The sequence below is a fragment of the Ursus arctos genome, unplaced genomic scaffold (assembly GCF_023065955.2).
Source record: "Ursus arctos isolate Adak ecotype North America unplaced genomic scaffold, UrsArc2.0 scaffold_1, whole genome shotgun sequence".
Classification (NCBI taxonomy): Eukaryota; Metazoa; Chordata; class Mammalia; order Carnivora; family Ursidae; genus Ursus; species Ursus arctos.
Genome location: NW_026622763.1, coordinates 29,084,082 through 29,093,439, shown reverse-complemented (window position 1 = coordinate 29,093,439; position 9,358 = coordinate 29,084,082).

Sequence of the window (9,358 nt, the reverse complement as noted above, 5' to 3'; positions counted from 1 at the left end):
CTCACCTAAATTCAACACTTAATTTATACCAATTCACTCACTTTTCCCCTTACTAAGCAGTGAGTTCTTTGTATTTCCTAAATTATGTAGCACAATGTGTTATTCTTGATAAGTACTTAATTAATGTTTGTGAAGGTCTGTATACCTATCAGGAAAGCGGGGCTTGCTTGGGACCTAGCTTCCTAAAAAGTAAGAATCTGGTTTACACATGAAGAATTATTCACTGGCAAATCTCCCCTAAAAATCTTAAATTCTCAATGGCAGATTGTATTCCAGAAAAATGTCCACAGCGTTATTTCTAATCCCACGTGTTTTTTCTAGAATCTTGCTCTCTCTATCAGAAAACATTATTTATTTCTTCTCCTCTTGAAATTGAGCAGGACTTTGTGATTGCCCTAACAAACAGAATGCAGCTCAAGGATGCTCTGTGACTTCCAAGATTAGGTCCCAAACAGCAATCTGGCCTCCACCTTACTTTCTTTCTCCAGACGCTCATCCTTGGAATCCAATCACTATGTTGTGAGGAAGCCCAAATTCACACACCCTAAGAGATGCCTACGTAGATAGGAAATGAGCCCCCGAATCACTGGCCAGCACTGAACTCCAATCAGTTACGTGAACGAGAGAGTGAGCCTTCAGATGATTTCCCCAGCACCCAGTTTTTGAATTTTCCTGCTAAGGAACCAGATAACACGGAGCAGAGAGAGAGACAAGCCATCCTACTTCACCTGTACAAATTCTCACTGTGAGTGTAAGTGATTGTCTTAGAGTAGTGTTGTGGGGTGATTTGTTATGCAGCCATAGTAACTAGTACACACTTCTAAGTAAATACAGTAAGAAACAAAATCATATTTTTTCATCTTCTACTCATATGTAAGAGATGAGGCCATTGTCTCATAGAGAAAGCTTCTTACAGTGTCTTAAGGTGGGAGAGAAGGACAGAAAAACTGAAACGGACTGATGAGAGTGATGACTAGAGGGAAGAATATAACAAATTATAGCTGCAGTTTTAACAAAAATCTACGTAATATATTGAGTATGATAATATTAGGTCTCTTCATGATATAAACATTTAAGCTTCTGTCAACTTCTGGGAGAATTCTAGTTAAAGAAGATATTTGGCAAATGCAAAGCATCAAATGCAAGCCTATAAGTATAGGCATAAATCTCAAAGGGCAGATTTTTCAGTTGATAATAAAATGGTTCCTGTTACAGTGTAACTTGAGAATTTGTGTTTTTGTGGTTTTGCCTGTCATACATATCACTAGAAGATGTTTACTCTGAAGAACATTGGTGTTTTGCAGGTGTATCAAAGAATTCTAGCCCAGTTTCTACTCGGCCGCCTTTGTATTATCAGTCTACAGGGGGCCAAATCACAATCCTTTCCTGGTTGATTTCTATCGGAATAGTGGTCGTCTTAGTTTTTCTCTCATCATTTCCGATAATTGCTGAGCTTCCTTCTCTTTTACTGTTGGTGTTTCTTGTAGTCAACAGATATTCGATAGGACTTTTGGTGTTCTTTATTGAATTACAATTGATACACTTTGTTTATTATTTATTTATTTATTTAAAAGATTTATTTATTAGAGAGAAAGAGCAAGAGTGGGGGAAGGGGCAGAGGGAGAGAGGAGAGAGAGAGGGAGAAAGAGAGAAAAGCAGACTTCCCGCTGAGCACAGAGTCCCACGCTGTGCTTGATCACAGGACCCTGAGAGATCATGACCTGGGGAGAAATCAAGAGTCAGATGCTTAACATACTGAGCCACCCAGGCACCTCTGAAACACTATTTTTAAAATGGGGTAACTGCAACAATTGTGAAATAGCTAATTTTATAATTAACTTCTTAATGGACTTAATGAGAATGTGGATTCCTACACAATATCAGGTATGAAAACATACTTGAAATGAGTCAAAATACACGTTTTCTGTATCTCTAGAATACAGTGATTAATTACCAAACAAACCAAACACTCAAAGCCCAATGAATTAGGTATTATTATGCATACATGGCAGGAGTGAAGGGGGAGAATCTTCCTTTATGTACACGTTTTTCTAGATGTGGAACTATTTATGTTTTGGTATGTTTTGCTTTATAAAATTTTGTTTTAATATTTTTAAGTGAAATTAATACCTAAGAGAGCTCAATCAATGAATCAATTGAACTATTTATAAAATTATGAATCGAACCTTAATTTTATTATATATATATAGAATAATGATGTTAACAATAAAAAATATAGCAAATGTTTGTTGAACACTAACTATATGCCAGACACTGGTGGACATTGTTCAATTTAAGAGTTAGTTTCTCAAATTTAGGTAATAACACATTTAATCTACACAATAACTCTAGGGGATAAGCACTTTTTATGTATGTATGTATGTATGTATTTATTTATTGGGGGATAAGCACTTTAAATTTCCCTTTTTTTCAGATGAGGAAAGGGAGTCACAGGGAGATTATAAATGTATATAATACGTATCACTTGTGTGTACTCTAAGCATAAACACCACACACACATTATTATAGTGTGTCAAGTTTTCTAAAGGAAAGACACACCACTAGTTAACTAGCATATTTTCTGCTTTGTTTTACCATGAATATAATCCAGTTCCTGTCTAATAATTGTCTTCCATGAAATGCCCATTTTTCTCCAGAAATGGTGTTTGAATCGAATGTTCTAGCTGAGGGGCTCACTGTTGTAACGGTTCCCGCAGCCATCAGTACATTAGCTCCAACTGCTGCTGTATCCATTGCCATTTACGTTTCTCCCAGGAGAATTTAGATGAAGAAAGGAAACTGTTAGTGCTAAGCGGGTGCCAGGTTTGAATATAATCTCTAAACACATTCTAGCTGAGCCTAGAATGAGAATATTTTCTCTTATTTTCAGTGGGCAAACTACTATGTTATAGAGTACAGAATTGTAACACATTACAATAAAAACGCAGTATCATAAAAATGTACACTCTTATGAGGACAGAAAAGATTTCATTTGGAACACTAGTTTCAAAACTAAACTCTTGCTTCCCAAAATTTCAATATTGGGGACCCAAGAATGCAAAAATCAAATGTGGTTGCTGAGTTTTTTCGGACTGGTCTTCCTTGACACCAGGTAACAAATATACATGTAATTTCAAACAAGGAGTTTTGGGTTTATTCAAAATGAGGTTTTTTATAAAATTCAATTTTACCTTAACACTGCCTTTCTTATCATAAAGCTATTCATATGAATTCATAAGAACCTACCATAAATATGTCTTTGTCTATTGTCATCTCTAAATGTTTTATACTTGCACAATTCAGTTTTGTTGAAACTTACATTCAAAGTCACAGGGAGCGTTTCATGCAAATCCCAAACTAAGAAGATTGGGAGTCATGCAAGTCTTTGGAAATTAAACCCTTCATCTTCCAAATGTGGTGCTATTGCTTCAGAATGAGAGAGTTAAAGGCTGAAACCTGCTGCTAAATGATCCTGCTCAATATGTTTGTAGGTGCAGCTCAAAGAGAATCCAAGGGATTCCTCCTTGTTTTTGTGTGAGTAGGTGATGTTTCATAGTCAATACGGGGAGGTCTGACACATTCCGCGGAGAGAGGATGGTACACTCTTAGCTTGAGCACAACTGGGAAAGGTATAATTAGAGAGTGAAATCAGAATAACCGAAGACATATAAAACTTAAAAAAATAAAAGTAGAATAAAGCAAGAAACTGTGAGTAAAGATTCTGGGAAAAGACTGAAACTAAATGTAAGCCATCCTAATAATACCCAGCAAAACCACAGCCTCCTGGAATTTTAAATCAGAAATATAATAGCAGAGTAAAACCAAATATAAATGACTTAAATAACAATTCCAGAATCCCACAAAACCATCCATCCACTCTTCCATTTATCCACTTGTTAGTATAATTGGTAAACCAAATACAGTATAGTGGCCCTCTGACCATCTGAGACACCAGAAGTCAGACTCTTTTCTAAATCACAAAGGTACTATTAAAAGCAATTTTGAAAAATTTAATGAGATGGGATAATGCAAAGAGCCAGTCTTGGTAAATGATTAAGTGACTGTTATGTTTTTATTGGGTTTAGTGCTTCTGGTATATATATTATTATGACGGTGTGTAAAAGTGATATGAGAGGAATTGTTTTCTCCTAGGCAATTTCACCCTTTTACTTCTGAACAAAAAGAAAAACACTACCCTGTCTTACAACTCTTTCCAATCTCTCATTATTTTTCCTTTGTTTTTCCTTTTCTTCCTTGTTTCTCAGAGTTCCAAACAGATTTGATGAATGAATGTTCATGGCTAGGAAGTACAATTAAATTTGGGGGATACTGAAGGGCAGTATTGAATCATTGCAATGAATTGTACTTCTTAAACATAGGTATTGGGTACATAGCTGTGGTAGACTGATAGTACTGATGACCTGAATACTTTACCCATCCCTATATTCATGCCCTTTACATTTCCTCTGAAAAGATCTGGGGTCTATTTGCCTATTCGTTGAATCGGGGCATAGACACGTGATTTGCTTTTGTTGGGGAGGAAGAATTTATCCTACATTTCCAGGTCCTTCTATCTGGACTAAGAATCAAATTGATGTAAAACAGATTAACAGGAGAAAATCAAATTTAATAGGGTGAGTACAAGGAATCCACACAGTCATAGAAATTCTAGAGACAGGCAACATGGTGCTTATATGTGCTAAGGAGAAGGGTGGGGGTCTGAGGATTCAAAGGGGAGAAAGACCATTAGCAAGAAGGTGAAAGGAGATGCTAGGAAATCAACGTTTTCCCTGTTATGTAGATACGTTTCTTAGGTAAAGAGGAATTTCTGTTAATAGCTCTCTTTTTGATAAAAGCAGGCAGTTGAGGGGGAGATAAAGAACTTTTCCTGAGCATGGTAAGTTGTATTGCTTTTAACTCAAAATAATGTTCATGCCGAAGTGGCCCATCTTGGGGTGTTCTGTGCTTGGCCCCTAAACTTTGGTCAAAAAGACGTTAGCAGGCTTTATATAAGCAAAGGCCTAAAAAACTGCTTGTAAATTTCGATGTACTCCCTTGGAAGCCTGCTACATCAGGAGATGTGAAAGATGAGAGAACAGGCAGGGCAGAGATCAATTATCCATGCTAACAGACTTCTATATCAAGCAACCCCTAAACTGCTAAACAGCTGACCACAGATACATGAGGGACTCATGGAGCCCAGCAGATCCCTGCAGAGATGAACCAATCTCCAGCCTACCTAGAGCATGTAAGAAACAACAAATGGTTGTTGTATTGAGACAGTAATGTTTTGAGATATTTATTAAGCAGCAATAGCTAACTTGTACAATACTTCAAAGATTCATACTCTGCATCCTTAAAAGCAATATCTTTTGGTACTTGAATGAGAAATTGGTTTTGGCCTATGCAAGATAGAACTTTAAGAACATTAATATTAACATATTTTTACACCCATATCTTATAATGTGAATAATATTAAAGTCAACATTATTTAAAATTAGAAAACTGAGAAACAGAAAGGTTAAGTAATTTGCCTAATATCACACATTATGTACGGCCTGGCTTTTAACCCAGGTAGTTTGACCCCAGTGCACGGGATTTTAGCTACTAAGCCATATTAAGTATTTTTTTCAGGCATAGGCTAAGGTTATTGTTTCTTTCATTTGTCAGAATTTTCTTCAGTGTGATCATTTTTCTCTTCCTTCTAATATTTTTTTTAAAGATTTTATTTACTTATTTGAGAGAGAGAATGAGAATGAGAGCAAGAGAGAGGGAGAGAGGGAGCATGAGTGGGGCATGGGGCAGAGGGAGAAGCAGTCTCCCTGCTGAGCAGGGAGCCTGACTTAGGGCTCGGTCCCAGGACTCCGGGATCATGACCTGAGCCGAAGGCAGATGCTTAACCAACTGAGCCACCCAGGCACCCCCCTTTTAATATTTTTATATAAGCCATTGAGATAATCCATGGATTCTCTGGATAGGATCCTGAGTCGGCCAACATGGATAATATTTTAAAAAACTGGTCATAGTATCAAATGAATATAGTCTATCTTCCTTCTCTAAAATCCTACAAGTATGAATGCTTACCAATATGTCAAAAATATAAATGTTCAATGATTTTTAAGGACAATTATTTAATCTAATTAGTAATTCTTTCCCTGTGCTCTTGACTTCTGTTTAATCACTTTTGAGAACAAAGTTTAAACAAATATCCTATCATGCTCTAGTTAAGAATTCTCTAGTTGACAGAACCCACTGCCCATGCAGCAGTGAATCTAGAGAAATACCCATCTGGGAATCAAACAGGAAATCCTAACACCTGACTAATTCCACCTGTTCACCCTGACTCATTCCAGGCACAGCTGAAGTGATTAACAGGGTATCATGTCCACTTCCTGTGCGGGGTCTATTTCGTAGCTCCAGGGATTCCTCCCTTCCTGGATGATTATTTCCCAATGTTTTAGGGAATATATTTATTTAAACCTGTAGCATCACTAGGAAAGAGTGAAGATAATACCAACAATAATTGGGAAAGTAAAGAAAATATTAAAAATAACTGGAGGTGGAGAGAAGACAGAGTCTGTATTTTAAAATACAAAACAAATGAGTCTGAGACCAGTTGCATGTGAAGAGCTGAGTCAGACCTTCAGAGTCAAATGACAGTTGATCATTCCCTCCTCCTCACCGCAGTGTGGAATATGAGAGCAAAGGGACCCTCATTGGATTTAAAGGGCAATAAATACAGACCAAATAAAAAGAAATATTTTCTCACACAGCATATAGTTAACCTGCAGAATTTCTGGCTCAGGGGGTGATTTAATTAAATAATCTACACAGATAGAATTAGGTAATTTTATGACCACTAATAACATTTTCAGTGCTACAAAGTGAACATGATAAAGGTAAATCAACTCCCATCTTCCAGGCATAAGTTCATAGTCCATAGAAGATAGGAAAAATTTTGTTTCCAATTGCAAATAACATTGGACCACCCAGTAAACCCCACTGACTTCCTTATGAGTAACAAGAGAGAAACTTGGAATAACCTTTCCTTCAATTGTGAAAAACTGACCCCCACTCAAAATACAACACTGATGCCAAAAAACATTAATGGCTGAATCCATATTGGCAAAATTTGGGGATAACTATTTTCTGTATTATATTTTCTACCCAAGTGAAGGTTTATAGCAACAAAATCTATGAAAGTAGAGAAAAATAATTAGAGAAATTAAAAGTAGATGCGAATGGTGTTAATTACACAATCAAAACAATCAAGCAAACAAATTCAAAACAACAATAACAGTGGAGTTTCCAAATTTACCGCCACTTGAAATTTTGTATATTTCCTGACAGGTAAATTTGCTTATTAAAATATAAGGAGATCGTTTTCTAAGAGAAAAATGTGGCGATATATTGGTATGATCAAGCTGCCATGACAAAGTATCATAGAGTGGGTGCCTTAAACAACAGAAGTTTATTTTTTCACAGTTCTGGAGCCTGGGAATTTGCCACCAGAGTGCTAGAACTTTCAGGCTCTGGTGAGAGCTCTCTAATGGCTTGCAGACTGCTGCCATGTCCTCATATAACGTGTCCTCATGTAATTGTGTCCTCATGTAAAGAAGAGAGAGGAGAGCAAGCTGTCTGGTGTCTCTTCTTAGGAGGGTACCAATTCTACCCCACCCTCAAGACCTCATCTAAACCTAATTACCTCCCAAAGGCCCCACCTCCAAATACCATCACACTGGGAGTTAGGGCTTCAACATATTGAATTTGGTGAACATAATTCAGTTCATAGCACAAAATATTTACTAAATGCCCATTTTAGTCAATAGATACACAAACTTTCCTCATAACAAGCCAAATATATCCAACTCCTACTACTTAATCAGGCAATATTCCAGGCAATGGAGGCACTAAGGTTAAAAAAAAAAAAAAAAAGACCCTTCATCTTACACTGTGTTCCCAGTTCAGTTAGGGAAGTCCGTATACAAATAAAGGATCCTAATGCAACATCTAAATAACATAAAGAGAGAATGTATCTAATGTTTTGGGATCCACAGAAGAGAAAGAAGGTAGTTGGGAAACTACCATTTAGGCTTAGAGTACGAGGATGAGCTTGTCAGGCTGACATGAGTTTTCCAAACAGAGCTGCCGTTAAGTTCAGCCCCATCACCTGGGATGGAGAGAGGATGTGCCGCATTCTAGACACAACCAATTAGACAAGGTGGCTGAACCTCATGAGCGACTGGGAACTGATAATGTTCATCTGAAAAGGTAGTCTGAGGTACAATGTGAGACCGATGGCTTTCTGCAGAGCATCACAGAGTCACATTTCTAGACTGGAGGATCAGCAATAGGAAAGTACCGTGTTAGTAAAAGAGGAAATCTACGCAATAACTGTTCTCACATTTCCCACAAGGACGAAGAGATGCCTTCCCAAGTGACAGGGTGGCAACATTCACTTCTTCAGAATTTTGGAATAACATTGACGATAGGAGGATCTGGAGCAACTCTACAATTTAAGGACACCCTCACAAAAAAACCAGGTGTGTGATGGAGAGACATAGCTCCCGGCTCCTGGGCAGAGGGCTTATGGTTCTCCATACGCTTGCTCTGGATAAAGAGATTTGGAAATAAATCATCCTGGCGAGGGAGTTGACCATATTGAATCAAAGTGAACTGACACGGACAACCGAAAGCTCCTTGTGACTCATTTTTACACCTTATTCACACCGCCAATAAATAAGCCTTTTGCTGGATCCGAGATTTACACACTTGTCAAAACATTTTCATGGCAGAGCATTTGTAGTTGTTTTGAAGGTTCATCGCAAGGGACCAACAGAAGAAAGGAAAATACGTGTGGGTATTATGTAGTTCAAGTGACTAGGTTAGCATTCATTAAAATTATGAGTCTCCAAAAAATATCAAGTATCAGAGATTTACATTATAGATGTGGTTTGAGCCATATGAGTATTTATTATCATTTTTATTGATTGACTAGGCAACAGGTTTATTATTCTTTGCTGCAGTAACCTTGATTGTAATTATTATAAACATTTGACATAATGTCTAATCAAATTGTCTTTCACATGTTTTTCTCCATATAAAGCATAAAACTAAAAATGAGCTGAAACTGAGGTATTCCCTTTCTTTACTTGTGCCATAGGAAGACTATGGAATTCTGTGTTTTAAAGGAATACAAGAATTTCGATGATGAGAAAAATCAAACTGAGGTCACATGGTCATCGTCAAAGAAGAAAGTTGTGATATTTCAGCAGAGTTATGTGGTTTTTTTAATTCATTCCATCTTTTTAAAGCTCTGGTTTGTTTCTTTCTTTAAAGCCGTAGTTTGTTACCACTC